General features: G+C 44.6%; 1 protein-coding gene across 3 annotated transcripts in view; it reads right to left on the bottom strand.

The window, feature by feature from the left end:
- The window catches only part of LOC146025658 (renalase-like), a 280,779-nt gene that overhangs the window by 247,197 nt on the left and 13,486 nt on the right, over positions 1 to 20,096 (bottom strand). For 2 of the 3 annotated variants that reach the window (XM_083155631.1, XM_083155630.1), the window contains exons 2-5: positions 12,979 to 13,034; positions 11,172 to 11,261; positions 8,056 to 8,172; positions 7,085 to 7,147 (exon numbers count right to left, since the gene is read on the bottom strand). The gene's annotated coding sequence lies outside the window, so the exon portion shown is untranslated. Of the gene's footprint in view, positions 1 to 7,084; positions 7,148 to 8,055; positions 8,173 to 11,171; positions 11,262 to 12,932; positions 12,958 to 12,978; positions 13,035 to 20,096 lie in introns of those variants that run through there. The other variant, XM_083155632.1, reaches the window with a different exon arrangement.

Below are 20,096 nucleotides of genomic sequence, written 5' to 3' on the forward strand. Positions count from 1 at the left end.
TACCAGAGGTGTTTCTGGTGCAGGAAAAAGTCTTTGGCTGTTGCTCATCCACTTGTTATACAGACAGCACATACAATAAGGGAACTTAAAAACCCTTTCCATGTGGTTCTCGCTGTTACCAATATAAATACATATTTATTACCCGTTACTTATATAGCGCACACATATTCTGCAGCGTTGTACAGAGGATAGTTGAACATTCACATCAGTCCCTGCCCCAGTGGAGATTACAATCTATATTCCCTACCACATGTACCCCAACATGCTCTGCCAGCTAGGATGCTGAGATCTGTAGTACCACAACATCTAGCGAGCCACATGTAGATGGTCATCCAGAGGATGCTATTTAGTCAGACACATGGGTTCCAAATGTGACATCTAAGCTCCACAGACTAAATCCCTGCCGTGTAACTGAAATATTTTGCAGCACGTTTTAGCATTATGGCTTCCTGACCATGGTAGTATCTGTGCAGAGTTTGTTTGTCCTCTCTACAATTGCACGGGTTTCTTCCGGATGCTGTGTATTTCATTGTGCACTCCAAGAACATACTGGCCAATTAATTGGCTCCTGACAACAAATATAACCCTCGTGTATGTATCAATGTGACGGGGAATATAGGGGGTTATTCACACCTGATCCCTGATGGGTGATTTTGCCGAGCCCTGCGATCAGTAAGCCACCGCCCAGACACAGTGACATCACGTCCTGTGAGTGATTGCGAATGGTCTGCGAATATCACGCAGTCCAGCGACAAATCCATTTGCAACTCACTCACCATCGGATGATTTCCCAGTGTCCAGTCTGTGCATAATCCAGAACCTATTCAGCAGCATCAGGCTGATGGAGCCTGGAGCTGACGTCACAGGCCCATCCTGAAAATACCTGGGCACGCCTGCGTTCTCCCTGACACTCCCAGAATGGCCATGACAAAAAGATCCCCTACAAAGAACTGATGAATATGTATTAGGTCGACACAAGCAAAAGGTCAATACGATCATGGTCGACAGATGAAAAAAATTGACAAGAGTTTTTCACAATTTTTGGAAAAACAAAAAAATTCTTACACTTTACCACGACGTGGACTAGGACCGGGAGGAGTGAAGTGCGCTGAGTGCAGCTATAGAGGAGTGAGGGGGCCCGACGCTTCATCGCTTGGTAAGCAGCGATCTTTGCTGCTTACTGAGCCAACATGAATTAGGTCCTTAATGACTATGACAAGCGCAGGACTTGATTGGTCGGCATCACACTGACCCGATCAGTTGTGGCCTGATTATTGTCAGGCAAGGAGGAAATCATCCGGCAATACAGAACTGCATGTACAATTATCGCATACGCTATATCGCAGACTAATGTCTATACCAGGGGCGGCCAAACCTGTCCTCAACATCTACCAACAGTTCATGTGTCTCAGCCAACCTGTGGATCTACAGCAGGGATGATGCAGCATGTTGGAAAATGTGACAGTAATGACTACACATGTGCACCAGCTAGGTGACATGGGGAATGTGACAGTTAGTAATGACTACACCTGTACACCAGCTAGGTGACCTGGGAAATGTGACAGTTAGTAATGACTACACATGTGCACCAGCTAGGTGATCTGGGGAATGTGACAGTTAGTAATGACTACAGCTCTGCACCAGCTAGGTGACCTGGGAAATGTGACAGTTAGTAATGACTACACATGTGCACCAGCTAGGTGATCTGGGGAATGTGACAGTTAGTAATGACTACACATGTGCACCAGCTAGGTGACCTGGGAAATGTGACAGTTAGTAATGACTACACCTGTGCACCAGCTAGGTGATCTGGGAAATGTGACAGTTAGTAATGACTACAGCTGTGCACCAGCTAGGTGATCTGGGAAATGTGACAGTTAGTAATGACCACACATGTGCACCAGCTAGGTGACCTGGGAAATGTGACAGTTAGTAATGACTACACATGTGCATCAGCAAGGTGACCTGGGAAATGTGACAGCTAGTAATGACTACAGCTGTGCACCAGCTAGGTGATCTGGGAAATGTGACAGTTAGTAATGACTACAGCTGTGAACCAGCTAGGTGACCTGGGAAGTGTGACAGTAATGACTACAGCTGTGCGCCAGCTATGTGATCTGGTGAATGTCACAGTTAGTAATGACTACAGCTGTGCACCGACTAGGTGACCTGGGAAATGTGACAGTTAGTAATGACTACACCTGTGCACCAGCTAGATGATTTGGAAAACGTGGACCGTTGGAAGATCTCGAAGACTGGTTTGGCCACCCCTTCTCTAGAGTTCCCAGTGGGGACTCAATATTAGCTGTGAATGCAACAAGTACATAACTAACAAGTAACAGGAGCTAAATCACCACAGTCTTTACAACTTACATATATTTACCTTATGTACAGAGGAAATTTATCCTTGTGTTGCAGATCCATCTACACACCGTCTATCATCTTTGCCCTGATTTAGCCCAATAACTACCCCCACTTCATTCGCACATACAGGTGCACTTGAAATATGCACGACATTGCTATACCTGTATTTGCATGATCTCATGTTCCTGACCATACACAGTGTGAAAACACGCAGGATAAACCTGCAGGAGGCCTTGTAAAACCAGTTACATGCAAACCCAGGTAAAACAAAGGTCAGACGCATAGTTCATTAACGTCTCGCGATAAAGCACCGCACAAAGTGCGCTTAGACCTGTACACCAGCAAAACGACCCCAGGAAGTATGTTACAGTGTTACCAATAATATAGATCCGAGTCAGTAATACCAGCACATAAGAATAAAATATAATATCGCTTTCTGTGCGATTATCACTCAGACTAATCAATGTCTGTATCTTAATTTTGGGAGTGAGATAATTGGGAGAGCTTGCAGCCCGCACCCAGGGAGCCATTAGGGACTGTGGACATCATGAAACAGAATTAATGAGAAGTAAATGGTCAGCAAATGACAATCCCTGGGTATTTTGTTGGTGTGAATAGAAGAGACTGACTGTCATTTCTTTCAAGTAAAAACAAAGAGCGGGTCGTTTAAGCTGTGTTAAAGGGCGTAATTACACAGCATTATCTCAGGTAAGGCCCGTGTGCTGTCTGGGGCACAGGAATACCAGAGCTGGTCAGAAAAGGGAGATGACGTGAGCAGGAGCCGGGTGGGATCAAGTCAGAGCGGCCTTAGGCCCGGCCATGGGTCAGTATGTCCCAAAGAAAACTAAACTCACAGGTCAGAAGGACAAGTGGGAACATCCCAGAATTCCTTGCTGACTTGATATACAGGAATATACACACACACAGTTAGGGAGACGAGATTATATTTGTGACTGAAAACTAGGAGGTGGTTTCACCACAAACTACATCACACAACTTTGTTATTATTATTATATTTAATTTATATGGCGCAACAAGGAATCCACAGAACCCAAAACAGTGACTTATATTTTAATACAATAAAAGACAAGTACAGGGTACATACACATAGCTGCCTCAGCACGGGACACTGGCGTACGTATCAGAGTATTTGGTGCCATCAAATATGGTTTAACAAAGAGATTAAAAAAAACACATTAGGGAAAAGGGCCCTGCATTCTAAATGGGAGGGGCAAACAACCAGGGGTGACACAGATGGGTTAGACAGCGAGCATAGAACAGAGTTATGGTGAGATTGGTCACAAATTATTTTTGTTATTTAAATACGAATTTGCATTATGTTAATGCGGGTTTCATCCAAAGAAATGCTGATCTTTAAATTGCACCTCCAACGAAGATGATAATTATTCCGTTATTGTCAAAAAGAAGGATATTATTATCTTTTATTTATATGACGCCACAAGGGTTCCACAATGCCTGACAATACACAGATAAGTGAATAACAAGAAAATAACAACATACAGTACAATGCAAAATTGGAGGGGACAGGACACCGATGCCTACCTCCCAACTGTCCCGATTGTCACGGGAATATCTTGTTTTCTTGGGATGTTCTCGCGTCCAACCCCAGCAGTGTCCCGCGGCGGGGGAGGGGGTTGTTGGGAGTCCCCCTGTCACCTGTAAATAGACGCTGTGCGCATGTCTATACCCACAACCACAGCGGCAAAACAGGGTACGGGAAAACAGGAGTGGCGTGATTTGTAGGCCCCCCTTCCCCTGTCAGCAGGCCACAACTCTAAATTTCAGGCGAGGGTTCCAACGTGGACAAATCTGAAAGTTGGGAGGCAATTATCAAGGTGACAGAATGTGTTTGAAAAATGTCAGTCAGGAGCTGATTGGTTTGTTGTTTATCACTCTCCAGTTTATCACATTGGAAGCTTAGTGCATCTGGCCCAATGTGCATAGAAGTGTTTGAATAGTAAAGGATGGGCAATAAAGATAATTAATGTTCTAATACCAGAACATTGAGTGTAAATATGTGGGGCGTATATGTCGAGGTCTTGTACTGATGGGGAAATTGTTTAAGTCGACATGAGATACAAGTGCCCCCCCCCCCCCCAAAAAAAATTTAATTAGCAGTTTATGTAAACACGTCAAAACTCCAATAGGGGCATTTAAATGTACCATACAATACTCTATACACTTTCATTTGCAAGAAAGTACACTTGGTGGCTCTTGTTCTTCGTTCAGTAATAAAAGTTAACCGTGTAACACCGTATAACCGGCTTCTGAATGCCGCTGATGCCACTACCAGCCTCCTTACTGTCCTGTTATATTAGATCATACTTTTTCGTGGATTTTTTTACCTAAAATTAGCTCTGGGCAATACAACGCAGAACTGGCGGGTAAATGAATCTGCCCAGAAGATTAAAAGGGGTTAAAAAAAATAGCGGCAGATTCCCTTCGGCAAACATCTGATATGTTTTCCAAGGGCTTTCCTCACTTCGGCTCCCTGCCTCTTCCTACAGGCTGGCCTGGTATATTTACAAGGGAAGGAACTGATTTGTGGCAGGGGTATTACAACATGGCACATCTGGCTGTTTCATTTGTATATCGCTGGCTCCATTAAGTAGGAATCAATGCCCTGAAGATAAGGGAGGTATAGATAAGCACAACAAGGTAACAAGCCCTCATGTCATGACTGCGGCAGAAAGGAATTAGTCTACTCGCACTCTCTGAACGGAGGCGGTTCAGCTACTGCTGTGATGCAGTCAATATAGTTTAGAACAGGCTTCACATTTAATCCATGTCCCTGATAAACACCTTATCAAACTACAAGCGTGATAAGAAAAGTAGGTTTCTTTATGTATGTTTCACGCTCATTAATGGGATCATCGTGATTAAGAACACGCTGGATACACACCTCACTCAGCGGTCACATAGGCAGAAAACGTTACCACTTGCTAGGCATTCTGGGAAACGGGCATGCAAATGAGCGCTCTATGCTAGTTAATTCATAGTCAATCACCCTTGTTGCTTTGTTTGGCAAATGACTCCAGCTTAATTCGTTTAGGAGATAATAGAGCACAGCGTGACCCTCCACATCAGAATGGATCCACGAAAGTTGCACAAAAAAAAAAAAATATTCTTACTCTGAAATAACGGGAAATGTTATTATTGATTGGGAATAAGAATAGAAATTTTTTAAAGGAACCACAAAGCCTGTGAGAGATATCTGTTAAAAATGCCAGCGTCGCTCACATTTGTTATATAAATTAAAATAAATAAAACCATTATATTTCCTATAAAAGGTAACATTACAGGTCATTATGATGAATGAAAATGTTTGCTTGGCCATTTTTTGACAAATGTGCTTGGCACCCAAAGGGTTAAGAAGTAGGGGGAAAAAAACCTAATAAAATTTGAACACAGAATACACTCTATAGGGCGTTCTATAGGGACAGTTATAAAATGTGCAAAGAAAAACTTTTGCAGAAAGTTGAACTATTGGACATTTCTGTCATTGTGACTACGGAGAAGTGTCCTAAACTCCCAAAAATGAAAATGCTACATTCCAGTCTACATACAAAGTCAGAGCTGTGATTACTGGAACTTTACACTTTGAGATAATTACAGAAGCACAATAAAAACTGCATTAGGAGGTATGGGGGGTTTGGCTTATAGATAACCACAGCGGCCCGCAGTCTCCCACTCCGTACCTCTAAAATCACTGCTTAAGAATCTCTGATTCTGAACAGAATGGTCACAGGGAGCAAAGGTTAGACTGGCACAGAAGAATCTCTCTAGGAGACACAGCACCAAATCTAATATCATAGGATAGATTTTAATTCTAGAAATGTCAATGTTATATCACTGTCTAAATAGGCATCAATAAAGTCACATGCTGTACATTTCTGATGTATCTATTGGCTGACATTCAGCAAATACTAATGTTGCTGTGGGTATAAATAATCATATTATTGTGAGACACACCCACACACACAAACATATATATTTACATTTACAATGCTGTGTGCCATATTGCCTATTACTCCTGTAAGGTTAAAGGTGCTTTGCATATCAGTGGTGTCAGTGGTGCTGTTCATTATATTGCGCTGTGTAAAGCCAGACTGAGCCTTCCGATTTCAGCCTATTTCTGATACAGGAACACATATTACCAATACAATTGTAAATGCGTTACACAGCACCATTTAATGGTGCACACTTTGTTTTTCTATCCATTATCGCACGTTTAGCTATTATTGTGGCGCTCAGATAATATCAGAACCGACCAGGGCACTGCTGACAGGTTATAAATACGCGAGTGGTGCTGTGCTGCAGCAACTTCTCCTTATCCCACTGCACTTCCGTCTGTACAAATACAGCCAGGGATTATGCGCTCGCTGCTTTCTCTGGGAGTTCTGTCTGAAATCCTGCAGCAGGAAACCAGCAAATATTTTCACACCGGAGAAAGTTCTCATAATGCAAAGGACGAACCGAAACGAAGGAATAGTCCTAGCCACAATTTCCAATATTTGTTCTTTTCATTTTCTTTCTTTTTTTCCTTTTTAATTTAGATTTTTGTTTTTTTATAGGTGTTTGCCACATAACTACTGAACACAGTGCAGGGCTGATTGGGTAGCGGAATAGAAGGTAATTATCCATGCGTCACTTTATTATTTGCAGAGCTGGGAATGGAATACAATAGATACAAACTTACCTTGCTACCAGTACGTAAATCCACTTGTAGAAGTTGTAGCAGTTATTCCCCCTTCCATATAACCTGCATGAAACAAAAAAACTTTATTCAGACAACAAAATATTTCTGTATGTTTTCTATGACTGAATAGGGTTTCCCCAATATCAACAATTACTGCATACAAAGTTAATCCTCTGTAGTTGCTGTTAAAGGCATCATAGATGTACACAGTAACAGGTAAATCATTGTCAGCATAAGTGTTAATAAACTGATGCAAACAGTTCTTGGTCCATAATGATGACGTCACTGGTCTTTATCTCTGTCCATTCCAATGACGGCACTGGGTTTAGAACTATATTTGCATTCTGATTTTTCAGCTGCTCAATTAAAAGTTAGCATGTGTTAAATATTACTTGGGGGAACAGAGAAGATTATCATCAGCTCCCTATGTAATATGATCATACTTGTAATGTTTGAAGTGGAAGATATTATTCAAGCAGGGGGAAGTGAACAGCAGCATTGTCTAGAACGATACAATAAGGTGCACGTGGAGTTAATGTGATCTTTTAACCCTGCTGTAACCGGCATAACCCGCAGCATTGCCACACGCGGCTTTATTAAACATATGATACATAAACAAATGTGTATTGAAAATGTGTTTGGATGTCACATGTACATTTTCTATATACAGATCATGTGAAGAGGCTTCCCTTTGATTGCATGTTATCTTACATACACATGCAGGCTGCTCTGCTTGTAGCGGGACATAATTACTGATTTAATGTCACTGGTGCTAGTGCTTTCCTATGTCACTGTGCAGGGCTGGCGGAGGCCACAAAGTCTCTACAGGGCAGCACTGCATTCTGGGAGAACGTTAGGCAAGTCGGCTGTCTCCAGGTCACTGGTTAGATAGCAATGTACGCCTGTTTCATCTAAGACATACTTAACCAAATTTTTATTTTGGATTAAGGAATTAAAAAAAAAACACTCACTAGATGATTATCTCACTGGTGACCTGAGGTCGTCTGACGTCTCTGGGATAGATTATGTTAAATACAATTCCTAGCTTCATATCCCTTTCTTATAAGGAGCCAACACGTCCCAGGGCCCTGTACAAGTGAGAGAGAAGAAATACAACAACAAAGTGGGAATATATAGTAAGATGAAAGGTTTTCAGAGGGTACAAAATGAATTGTATAAAATGTTAGTTTGTTCGGTACTTATGTAGTATCTGGGCTGCCGATTTTTTGATTGTATGCCTTAAGTTAAGGCATACAATCAGATGCGATGCGATGCGATATCGCATCGCATCGCATCGCATCCGATATCGGATGCGATGACCCGATTTTTCCATAGGAATCAATGTTAAAATGATTCCTATGGAAAAATGGGTCCTTTTCATACCCCTACTATCCAAGTGGGCATGGAGTTGGATATAAACCTGTGGCGAGCGTAGCGAGCCACCGAGCCCGAAGCGTGGCGAGCGAAGCGAGCCCCGCGAGGGGACGGTATTCGTCCGCTCGCCACGCTTCGGGCTCGGTGGCTCGCTACGCTCGCCACAGGTTTATATCCAACTCCATGCCCACTTGGATAGTAGGGGTATGAAAAGGACCCATTTTTCCATAGGAATCATTTTAACATTGATTCCTATGGAAAAATCGGGGCATCGCATCGAATCGCATGGTCGCATGCGATGCGATGCGATCTCCCGATCCGACCCGATTTTGAAATCGGCAGCCCAGATACTACATAAGTACCGTTTGTTCTATAATTCAACAAATAATCAGACATACACTTATTGTACATAATCACTTTCTGCTGCAGGATCACCTTCTTCCTGAGGGTTCCGCGTTCTCAGTCACCTGGGTACAGCTCATTTGCATTATTTGTACCCCCCCCCCAACATTTGCAAAGCGATTCACTTCCAATGGATATAATTGCTATTATATAAAATGCTTATACAAGAATTAAAAAGATACAATAGAAAATGACACAAGATTAGAATTGTATTACAATTTATGAAAATGTAAACTTGACAATAAACTATAACCTACACCGTCCCATCATCAGGGTCCATGATCAGGGTCCTAGTATGCTGTCTCTGTGCCTTATCACCTGGACGTCCCACCCGACATTACAGAACATTAGTCAATTACCCCTGAACGTCAGAATGAGGACCGCTTGGAGTATAAGCCCCCCATAACGCTCTATACTGCCGCCACTGCTGCTGGGTCCCCTGGTATGAAGAATAATGTTACACGGTGAGTAACGGGACAATTCCCATTTGTTTTATTGATATTGGATGACAGTGCTAAATAATCCATTCTACATAAATAAAATGCTTTTCTCTCTCCTGAATGCACGTCACTGACAGGGACCTAATGATATCTTCTGCTCAATTCGTCCTATTCAGGCTTCGGGAGACTTACAAATCTGTGCTCTACAATGTCGCTAACGAGCGGTCATTCAGCCACCAATGGCTGCCTCACTGGAAAGAGGGGTCACCAAAGAAATAACAGTACAGTCAATCATATCAGAAAAGTAACAAGTCCGTGCATGGTATCCTTACTGAAACATACCAATATAATATATCAGGCAGTCTTTACACAGTCTGTACAAGCATCAAACTATAACGCACAGAACTGGAACAATGCTATCTATGCAGCATAGCACGTGGTGGTTTTAGGAGACCGGGCTATATGGCGTATGGACCAACTGCCAGTCATTTGTAGCACATATAGGGAGGTTAATATTACACAGATCGGTAGGGAAAATGACATATACATTCTGAGTGCACAGACGGGATGATGCTATATTGGTCTCATAGCATTTTCCAGACACGATAGTCCCAATCTGATCAATCCAAGGCATATTTTGATAATTACATGAGCTCTGTATTGTCCAACCAGATTGTGCTGAATTAACATTCACGAACATTAACTCAGTAAATGCAGCCACAATTCACCTCAGTTGTCATTGGAAACATGAGACGTGTAGTAAAAATACATGGAACGACAAATAGATAACTGTTGTCTCTCAATATCGGTCGCCGACAAGGAATTAATACAAAACAGCTGAAGTCTTTCTAAACATATTTTTGGGTTGTAACAACCCCAAAAATCAGTGAGGAAGACATTTAAATTATGACGGTCAAACTTTTATATGTGATTTATCGCTACAGCAGCGATACATCGAAAATATGCCCTAGTCGCTGACTAGGTGCAGGGTGCTAGAATGAACACTGGCATGTAGGCGTAAAAGAAGAACACCTAAAAAACACCTCTCTGACATGCGTTGAAAGAGTGCGTGACTTTTCCTGCAGTGTTGCCCGTTTTCCTAGCACACGCATGTAGTTAAGACCTACGTGTACACTTATTTTACCAAATATTGACAACTCGTTGTCTTGTGATGTGTCTTTAATATATCATATTTATGGCTGGCTGCATTATTTACAATCCATAAAGTAAACTATTTAAAAATAAAATGTAACCAAAGTTCAGTAAGAAGACAAAACAAAAAATAAACGCGGAAGCAAACAGAAGACACGTTACAGGACAGCCGCAAGTTCCAGGTTATAATTTGGGATCTGACTATGCCTAGCATGTTGAATAAGTAGCATCAACAAAGAATTGTTTCCTGCATTGAAATATGCATCCAGCCCTAATCAGCCTGAGCATCTTACTACCATCGTCTTCCTCCTTTCTTCTCCTTTGTTGGAAGTTTACGGATTCTTGCAAATAAATTGCTTGTTGACATTTTTCCCCGCATGCATTGCAAACAATATTTTGCCAACTTTGTCACGAAATTAAACAAAAAAAAAGGAATTTTTTAAACACTGTAGCCTTAGAAAACAGCTCAGGACGAGAATGATAAGAACTAGACAATACAACAATATTTTAATGTCTTAAAAGAGTTTAGACTGGGAAATGTATTATGATTAAACTCATGTCAGGAGATTCCCCCCCCTCCCCCCCCCCCCCCCCCCCCCCCGATTATCTAATGAGGACAAATTCATTTCACAAACTGCAATAACTCAACATTAATAAAAAAATGTATTTCACAATATTTATCCCTATAGATTGTAAGCTTGCGAGCAGGGCCCTCCTACCTCTATGTCGGTCTGATATTACCCAGTTGGTTTTATCACTGTTGTTTCCCATTGTAATGCGCAACTGAATATTCTGCGCTATATAAGAATCTGTAAATAAATAAATTATTAGTAGCAGTTATTTATAAAGCGCAAACATCTGATATTTTAAAATGTAATATTTTACACAACTATCTGATATAATAACATAATATTCTATACAATAACTTCACAAAAAGAACATTAGATGCTAATTTCGGCTAAGCTATGGCACCAGTCATCTATTATCTACCTTCTGGCTAAGCTATGGCCACCAGTTATACACTAAGCTATGGCCACCAGTTATACACTAAGCTATGGCCACCAGTTATACACTAAGCTATGGCCACCAGTTATACACTAAGCTATGGCCACCAGTTATACACTAAGCTATGGCCACCAGTTGGCTGTTATACACTATGTACAAGACTTTCAAAGGTGCGACTATTGCCTATGGCACATCCAAATAAAACGTGTGTGGTTAGCAGACAGCAGACTTCCGCGCTCCTCCTAAATATGACCATCTATTGCATTGCTGCTAGGAAATGTGTATACATCGCCCCTTTGCAGAACCGTCATAGTCCTCAGAGGAATTAGATCATAAAGCGCATAGCTTTGCAGCAGCCATATTTATCTACCATGTTTAAATAGATGAATGCAGGGTTCTTCCGGAAAGTTTGTTATTCTGCCGACTGAAAATTAGTATCTTTTATTTTACGTTATAAATATCCTAAACACAATTATTAAAATATATGAGCAAAATTGATTTTCCAGTTATGTTGAGGACATTAAAATACCAGAAAGCGTTGTTACTCTATTAACTGCTTATATATCTGAGGCTGGCACAGTATACTCTACTATGCATATTGCTCCTGACACAATGTATCATCATTTTCATTGGGCCCCATTGCCATTTTACATTCACAGCATAAAAAAGGGGAACTGTTTTCAGTTCTCTACTGCCCTCTATTGGTCGGTAAAGGCAGCTGAACAAGTACATTTTCCAAATTTGCTTAGTGTGAGTTTAAATATGCTTCCTTGCATTTGTACCCCAGATGAATAATTATTAATTAACTTAGTTGAGTGGGGCACGGCTGTAGAATTTTATATTACAAGACAATAATTTATTCTTGATCATATTGACATGAATATGATACATTTGCTGCCCCTTCAGGAATAAGACGTTGGATTATTACATAGTGGGAAATTATTATTTCAAGAAGATCTTGTTTAAATATAAATCTGGATTTTAGCCTCCATCAGGAACAGCTGCCTGTGCAACAAAGGTGCCTCTATCAGGCTGGCCAAATACGCATTACAGCAGAATTTATAATTATATTTCCTATGCCCATATCTGAAATAAGTCATCACATTCACAGCGTGTAATTCATGAACGCCAGAGTATATTTTACACTAAGAAGAATGTCGCACCTTGGCGAGTCAGTCCACAGGAAAAGTCTACAGGTAAACACACTGAAAATAAGAAATAATCCTGCAAATATTTAACAAGTATGACTTTCATTTAAAAAATAAAAATTTAAATGCAATTAACATATTTAATTTTAAAATAAGCTAAATAAAATACATGAATAACCAGCAGGACACAGTTCGTCATATATGACTGAATACAGAGTCCAGCTTAGAAATAACCTTTACCATGGATGACTAATGGCAGCTAACTCTGTTTGTAATAAGTATAGGAGATTCAGCAAAGCTTCTAGCAGACTGCAGGAAAGCAGATACCTGTCCCTCCAGGTTTTGCCGTAGATGGTTGCAACATATGACTCACTTTTGTTGTTTGAAGTAGATGGTAGTAGGACAAGCTATATCCTTCCCGGCAGTAATCTAGAAACATAGAAACATAGAATTTGACGGCAGATAAGAACCACTTGGCCCATCTAGTCTGCCCCTTTTTTTAAACATGTTACCTCAAACCATATTTGATCCTTATTTTTTTGTAAGGATATCAATATGCTTATCCCAAGCATGTTTAAATTGTACTACTGTATTTGCCTCTACCACCTCTGTTGGGAGGCTATTCCACTTATCTACTACTCTTTCTGTGAAAAAATTCTTCCTCACATTTCCCCTGAATCTTCCTCCCTCTAGTTTCAGTGCATGTCCTCGTGTTCTGTTGCTCCTCTTCCTGTGTCTCCCACCTGTACCTTGTTAAAGCCCTTGATATATTTGAAAGTTTCTATCATGTCCCCCATTTCCCTTCTCTGCTCTAAAGTATACATATTAAGATCTTTTAGTCTTTCCTGGTATGTTTTGTGATGTAGGCCATGCACCATTTTAGTTGCTCTTCTTTGTACAGTCTCTAATGTATTTATATCCTTCTGGAGATATGGCCTCCAGAACTGAACACAATACTCTAGATGAGGTCGTACCAATGACCTATACAGTGGCATTATTACTTCTTTCTTTCTACTGCTGATACCTCTCCCTATGCAACCAAGCATCTGACTTGCCTTCTTCATTGCTTTGTTACATTGCCTTCCTGCTTTTAAGTCCCCTGAAATAGTGACACCTAGATCCCTCTCTTCCTCAGTAGTTTCCATTATAGTGCCATTTATACTATATTGAGTCTTTGGATTTCTGAGACCCAAGTGCATGATTTTGCATTTTTTGGCATTAAACTGTAGTTGCCATTCTCTTGACCATTTCTCTAATCTGCCTAGATCCTCAATCTGTAACAGTACTGCCTGTAGTTGTCACTGGATTTAGAATTGTCTTCTGTGTACAAAATAAATAAACTTGTTGTGTTACTCAACACCGGTACAAATTACACACTTTTCTAAAAATATATATAAATATATAAAAATGGCTCCTGATGAATCACAAATGAATTATGTGCATCATTCACCCAGGAACTAAGAAGTTAAGGCCAAAATAAAACACATTTAGCAGTTGCATTATTTAATGGTGATGAGGACATTTAGGCGATGTTGTCATTAAGGCTTATCTGCACAGATACAGTACCCAATGTAGCCACATTCCCAATGACGTACAGAACAGGACGGTCCTTTTGGCCACCCAATATTTCACACCAGCAACAATATGGGAATATACTGATGTTACAGAGTCGGTGTTATACATCTGTGTGCTGCGCAACTTTGCAGTCAGAGGAACTATCACAACAACAAACCAAACTAATAGACATATAACAGAATAATAATAATAATACGTATAGGCACTCATATTCTCAAGGAATCTGGTCAAAGAGTCAACTGCATATCTACATGGTTCAAACTTTGGACATGCACTATGTCAATATCCTCAGAATGTCTACATGTTTACAATGATGACATCTGAATTCTGTTAAAAATAAAAAATGTTATGGTTAGATTGCAAGTAGTAGTTGGGGCTAGGCTGCAGGGGTTGTTCAGGCTAAGCTGCAGGGTGAAGTTAGGGTGAAGTTAGGGCTAGGATGCAGGGGTAGATCGGGCTAGGCTGCAGGGGTAGTTCAGGCTAGGCTGCAGGGTGAAGTTAGGGTGAAGTTAGGATTAGGCTGCAGGGGTAGCTGGGGCTAGGCTGCAGGGGGACATTAGGGCTAGGCTGCAGAGGAATGTTAGGGCAAAGCTGCAGGCCAATGTTATGGTTAGATTGCAAGGGGTAGTTAGGGTTAGATTGCAAGGGGGACGTTATGGTTAGATTGCAAGGGGGACGTTAGGGTTAGATTGCCAGGGGGACGTTAGGGTTAGATTGCCAGGGGGACGTTAGGGTTAGATTGCCAGGGGGACGTTAGGGCTAGGCTGCAGGGGGACGTTAGGGCTAGGCTGCAGGGGGACGTTAGGGCTAGGCTGCAGGGGGACGTTAGGGCTAGGCTGCAGGGGGACGTTAGGGCTAGGCTGCAGGGGGACGTTAGGGCTAGGCTGCAGGGGGACGTTAGGGCTAGGCTGCAGGGGGACGTTAGGGCTAGGCTGCAGGGGGACGTTAGGGCTAGGCTGCAGGGGGACGTTAGGGCTAGGCTGCAGGGGGACGTTAGGGCTAGGCTGCAGGGGGACGTTAGGGCTAGGCTGCAGGGGGACGTTAGGGCTAGGCTGCAGGGGGACGTTAGGGCTAGGCTGCAGGGGGACGTTAGGGCTAGGCTGCAGGGGGACGTTAGGGCTAGGCTGCAGGGGGACGTTAGGGCTAGGCTGCAGGGGGACGTTAGGGCTAGGCTGCAGGGGGACGTTAGGGCTAGGCTGCAGGGGGACGTTAGGGCTAGGCTGCAGGGGGACGTTAAGGCTAGGCTGCAGGGGGACGTTAGGGCTAGGCTGCAGGGGGACGTTAGGGCTAGGCTGCAGGGGGACGTTAGGGCTAGGCTGCAGGGGGACGTTAGGGCTAGGCTGCAGGGGGACGTTAGGGCTAGGCTGCAGGGGGACGTTAGGGCTAGGCTGCAGGGGGACGTTAGGGCTAGGCTGCAGGGGGACGTTAGGGCTAGGCTGCAGGGGGACGTTAGGGCTAGGCTGCAGGGGGACGTTAGGGCTAGGCTGCAGGGGGACGTTAGGGCTAGGCTGCAGGGGGACGCTAGGGCTAGGCTGCAGGGGGACGCTAGGGCTAGGCTGCAGGGGGACGCTAGGGCTAGGCTGCAGGGGGACGCTAGGGCTAGGCTGCAGGGGGACGCTAGGGCTAGGCTGCAGGGGGACGTTAGGGCTAGGCTGCAGGGGGACGCTAGGGCTAGGCTGCAGGGGGACGCTAGGGCTAGGCTGCAGGGGGACGTTAGGGCTAGGCTGCAGGGGGACATTAGGGCTAGGCTGCAGCGGGACGTTAGGGCTAGGCTGCAGGGGGACGTTAGGGCTAGGCTGCAGGGGGACGTTAGGGCTAGGCTGCAGGGGGACGTAGTGTTCATTCTAGCACCCGCTATCTTTGAAAATCCATGTAGTTCCTCTTCCCTTCCTGGGGTGTCGCTGTCTGCTGTGGTGTTTCTAGTACAGGTCTGGTTTGCATATCAGTGCTGATATACAGACCACACTGTGCTAGAATCACTAGGGCTAGGCTGCAGGGGGACGTTAGGGCTAGGCTGCAGGGGGACGTTAGGACTAGGCTGCAGGGGGACGCTAGGGCTAGGCTGCAGGGGGACGTTAGGGCTAGGATGCAGGGGGACGTTAGGGCTAGGCTGCAGGGGGACGTTAGGGCTAGGCTGCAGGGGGACGTTAGGGCTAGGCTGCAGGGGGACGTTAGGGCTAGGCTGCAGGGGGACGTTAGGGCTAGGCTGCAGGGGGACGTTAGGGCTAGGCTGCAGGGGGACGTTAAGGCTAGGCTGCAGGGGGACGTTAGGGCTAGGCTGCAGGGGGACGTTAGGGCTAGGCTGCAGGGGGACGTTAGGGCTAGGCTGCAGGCCAATGTTATGGTTAGATTGCAAGGGGTAGTTAGGGCTAGGCTGCAGGGGGACGTTAGGGTTATGCTACAGGGGAACGTTAGGGTTAGGCTGCAGGGGGAAGTTAGATCTAAGCTGCAGGGGGACATTAGGGTTAGGCTGCGGGAGGTAAGTTAGGGTTAGGCTGCAGAGGGTTAGGCTGCAGAGGGAAGTTAGGGTTAGGCTGCAGAGGGAAGTTAGGGCTAGGCTGCAGAGGGACGTTAGGGTTAGGCTGCAGAGGGACCTTAGGGTTAGGCTGCAGAGGGACCTTAGGGTTAGGCTGCAGAGGGACCTTAGGGTTAGGCTGCAGAGGGACCTTAGGGTTAGGCTGTGGGAGGGAAGTTAGGGCTAGGCTACAGGGGAAGTTAGGGCTAGGCTACAGGGGAAGTTAGGGCTAGGCTACAGGGGAAGTTAGGGCTAGGCTGCAGAGGGAAGTTAGGGTTAGGCTGCAGAGGGAAGTTAGGGTTAGGCTGCAGAGGGAAATTAGGGTTAGGCTGCAGAGGGAAGTTAGGGTTAGGCTGCAGAGGGAAGTTAGGGTTAGGCTGCAGAGGGAAGTAAGGGTTAGCCTGCAGGGGAAGTTAGGGCTAGACTGCAGGGGAAGTTAGGGCTAGACTGCAGGGGAAGTTAGGGTTAGGCTGCAGGGGGAAGTTATACCCCTTTCAGACATAAGTGAAAATCCCGGGTTTTTTCACATGAACGCGCCCAAACCCGGGACTAGCGTATGTCTGAAAGGGTATACCCGGGATTTCACTCCCGGATACTGAGCACCTGCAATTGACCAGGGTTTTTCCCGGTATTTTACTCCCGGGTATAATACCCAGCTTATGTGTGAATGGTATTACCCGGGTTTTTCAGTTTTAAACATGTGATGTGGCTTTTTATTTTGCTGCTGAGGCGTCTTCTGATGAGTTCATCAGCTACAGCTGAGGAAAATGCCTCAGGCACATGTGCGGAGGCGCTTGCAGAGGCAGTGGCTGCATGTTGCTCCTTTGCTCCCGTTGCAGCAACGGCTGCAGAGGGAAGTTAGGGTTAGGCTGCAGGGGGACATTAGGGTTAGGCTTCAGGGGAAGTTAGGGTTAGGCTGCAGGGGAAGTTAGGGTTAGGCTGCAGGGGGATGTTATGGCTAGGCTGCAGAGGGAAGTTAGGGTTAGGCTGCAGGGGGACATTAGGGTTAGGCTGCAGGGGAAGTTAGGGTTAGGCTGCAGAGGGACATTAGGGCTAGGCTGCAGGGGAAGTTAGGGTTAGGCTGCAGGGGGATGTTAGGGTTAGGCTGCAGGGGGATGTTAGGGCTAGGCTGCAGGGGGATGTTAGGGCTAGGCTGCAGGGGAAGTTAGGGCTAGGCTGCAGGGGAAGTTAGGGCTAGGCTGCAGGGGAAGTTAGGGTTAGGCTACAGGGGGATGTCCGGGTTAGGCTGCAGGGGGATGTTAGGGCTAGGCTGCAGGGGGATGTTAGGGTTAGGCTACAGGGGAAGTTAGGGCTAGGCTGCAGGGGGATGTCCGGGTTAGGGCTGCAGGGGGATGTCCGGGTTAGGGCTGCAGGGGGATGTCCGGGTTAGGGCTGCAGGGGGATGTCCGGGTTAGGGCTAGGCATTAATGGCAAGCTTTCTAACAACAAAACATAATTTTAAATATTTTTTTCCTCCTCCTGTGCAACTTCATTAGCTCCATATAACACAGTTTATTTATCTCCTTACCATATCATAGCCCATAATAAACTCTGGGCACTGAAGACTTAAAAAAACTATGTATTATTATGTATTACAAAACTGTATATTGAGGGGATTATGATACAAATTATACATAATGATAGAAAACATGATAGAGATTGTTCTAGCCAGTACATATAAGAATCCTGTATCACTGCTATCCTGACTCTGATATGTATGATATGGTGCCCTAGACCCTCATTATATAACTTGGGTAGGGGGTGTGGGGGGGAGGATATTTATGTTTATTTTGAGCTTCATGCTTTTTCATATTAACATTTAAATTCATTGGTTTATAAACTCAAAAAAGTGCATGTCTAATATAATGCGCCACGACACACCAAAGAAACCAGTTGAAATTAATGTTCAAGCAATAAAGTGCTAAACAGGATCGGTACTTGTGTATTATCTGGGCGCCCGATTTTTTCATCGCAGGGCAAAAAATCGCGATTGGACCCGATTTTTAATTGTACAGGCACCCAGATGCCTGATTCATATGTTAAATGCCCCCCCAGACCTGAATTTTTATTGTACACCCACCCTGATGGGTAGTACTATGTTAAATCCCCCCCCCCCCCCCTATTGTTAAGGCCATCCCAAAGCGTGGTGAGCGCAGCGAGCCAGTGAGGGGCGGCGGTCCGCGCCCTCCGACCTTTTCATACCCACCGAGACTTCGGGCTAGGTGGTTCGCTGCGCTCGCCACACTATATAAAATCAACTCGCCGACGTGGATAGTGGGGGTATTGAAAGGTTGGAGGACGCGTACCGCTGCGTTTGCCACGCTTTGGGTTGCCATTGATAGTGGGGTGGCGTTAACAATGGGGGGCCACTTAACATAGTAATCACCCATCAGGGTGGGTGTACAATTAAAAATCGGGTTTAGGGGTGCATTTAACATTGTAATCAGGCATCAGGGTGCCTGTGCAATGTAATATTGGGTATAATCGCGTTAAATCGCATCGCATGCCATTATAATGGCATGCGATGCAAAGCAATATTTAAATTGTACACTCTGCCCGGGAAAGGCTCTAAATCAGGTCCCATTGCGTCGCATGCCTTAATTAGTGGCATGCGATGCGATATATCAGGTGCCCAGATAATACACAAGTACCACATGATCTACCCAGCAAAACAGAACGCATCCAAATATAAGCACATACTAACATGCCATTTGCAATACAAAATTCCAGTTTTAGTGATTTCTGTGCATAATCTGCCAGTTTTAAACACTTCAAACATAGCGTGAAAACTAGTGCAAATGGACTGAAGCACAGCGATCTGACATCAGATACCGCTGACAATTAAGGCCCCCATGCATTATGCGATTTGGGCACGATTTTGCCTGATTCGGATGAATCGGGCCGTGAAATCATCCCAAATCGCATATGGAGACATCCCCTCTGACACGATGCGCGGCCCCGTGCGCATCGGATCGGAGTCGGACGGGGGACCTACCAGAGCTGGGCGGAGGGATCAGGCGCAGGGAGCCGGGCAGAGGAGGAAGCCGCTGCCATCAGCGGGAGCGGCGCTAGAGACATGGCTAGAGGCTCACAGAGCCTCTGGGCCATGCCCCCACAGCGGCAAAATGGGGGCGTGGCCTCGTGGGAAGAAACGATTATAGGCCATGCCCCATTTCCACCCCCTAATTTCCAGACAGATTGCTGCAAAGTTCAAGATGCTGCAAAGTTGGGAGGTATGCAGTACAATCTGACGATATCCTCAGTGAATGTATGTTAGGCGTGGGTCCGGGAGGGCACTGAACGATATTGTTTTGTGTTTATCCGCGGGTCACTCATTTTCACTACCACCAATATCGTTGCTGCATATCGTGGGGAGTGCATGGCCCATAACATGTGCAGAG

The sequence above is a fragment of the Crinia signifera genome, chromosome 8, assembly GCF_055691185.1.
Source record: "Crinia signifera chromosome 8, ASM5569118v1, whole genome shotgun sequence".
NCBI classification, from domain to species: domain Eukaryota; kingdom Metazoa; phylum Chordata; class Amphibia; order Anura; family Myobatrachidae; genus Crinia; species Crinia signifera.